Raw genomic sequence first — 1,632 nt, 5'->3', positions numbered from 1 at the left:
GATCATCTGCCTTCAGCGTTTCACCTTATTTCCCTCTGTTTCTTTCTTCACGGATTTATAAGAACATATGTGCCCCTTCAATCTGGGCCACAGGCATCTCTCCGTCTCCCTCTTACCGACTGCACTCCACCCATGCTGGCTTTCCATACCCCACACTGTGGCCCCACCTCAGGGCCTTTGCACATACTGTGCCCAGCAGATGGGTGGACCATCTGAAAGGAGGTGGGTGTCCATCAGAGATCTGCTCCTCCTCCACCCGTTGGATCTCAGCTCAGCATCTGCTCCCCTGCAAAGTCCTCCCAGATCCACCCCCCCCCAGGCTGGCACTGGTGGAAGTTCTCAGAGATTCTCTGATTCATGTCCACCACCCTCTCCACACCCTGATCCCCATAGGTCTGGGCCAGATCCACCACACCACCTTGGTATCCCCTAGAGATGGATATTGACAACTTCAAGTCTCTTAACTTCTCTAAGCTTTTATTGTTTCATGGGTAAAATGGGCTCTTTGTGAGGATCACATAATTGCCACAGGTAACATTTGAGAAGAGTGTGTCCTGAGCCAGGCACTGAGATGCCTTGCTGTTCCCCCTTTCTGGAGCATTGTTCCCTCACCTCTCCCTCTGGCCAGCTCCTTCTCGGTCAGGCTCCTGCTCAATGTCACTTCTCGAGGGAGGTCTGCCCTAACCTCCCGGGCCAAAGTCACCCTCTCTCCGATCATTCATTCATACATGTCATGCCATCACAGGGCACTTACTGTGTCCACAGGTCTAGGTGCTGGGGACACCAATCCCTGTCTCTCAGAGCTCTCAGATGGCTAATGGATAAATAAGTTAAATAATTATTTCTTTTCTTTCTTTTTTTTTAAGTAGGCTCCACATCCAACATGGAGCCCAATGAGAGGCTTGAACTCATGACCCTGAGATCAAGACTTGAGCTGAGATCCAGTGGGATGCTTAACTGATTGAGCTACCCAGGCGCTCCTCAAATAATTATTTCTGATAGGGGATGTGTCAGGAAGGAGAAATACGGTGATGTGATAGGGAGGTGACATGAAATTGGAACCTCTGAAAGGAGGTGGGTGTCCATCAGAGATCTGAAGGGGATGAGTGAGCCAGGTTTAGAAGGAGGTTGGGGAACAGTGCTCCAGGCAGAGGGAACAGCAGGTGCAAAGCCCCTGTGGCAGGATTGCACCTGAACCAAAGGGAGCATCTAACTGGAGGAGCAAGATGAGATGGGGAGGTAGCTGTTGGGAAGTGGGCGGCTAGGGGGCCTGGGGCTCTGAGGCGGAGTCTGGCCTTTACTTTGAGTGGGGTGGGACTTGGAAGGGTTTAAGGCCTTTCCCTCATCAGCTCTGGTGTCCCGCGCTGTGCAGCAGTTCCTCATTCAACCATCCCTAATTCTGGAGTGGAATGCTGATTCTGAACAATAAAGGCCTTGCATTATTTTTACTTCAAAATACAAATCCCTCAGTGCTGCAGCTGATGCGCATTGTTGTAGGCCTTTCCCCTTGGGGGGGGGGGGGGAAAAAAAGGGTTTTTTTTTTTTTTTTTTTTTTTTTTAGATTTTATTTTTTTATTTGACAGAGAGAGATACAGTGAGAGCAGGAACACAAGCAGGGGGAGTGGGAGAGAG

This window comes from Callorhinus ursinus, unplaced genomic scaffold, assembly GCF_003265705.2.
Source record: "Callorhinus ursinus isolate GAN/ISIS: 27379988/994484 unplaced genomic scaffold, GSC_fseal_2.0 scaffold15, whole genome shotgun sequence".
Classification (NCBI taxonomy): Eukaryota; Metazoa; Chordata; class Mammalia; order Carnivora; family Otariidae; genus Callorhinus; species Callorhinus ursinus.
Note: the sequence above shows the minus strand (reverse complement) of the source record.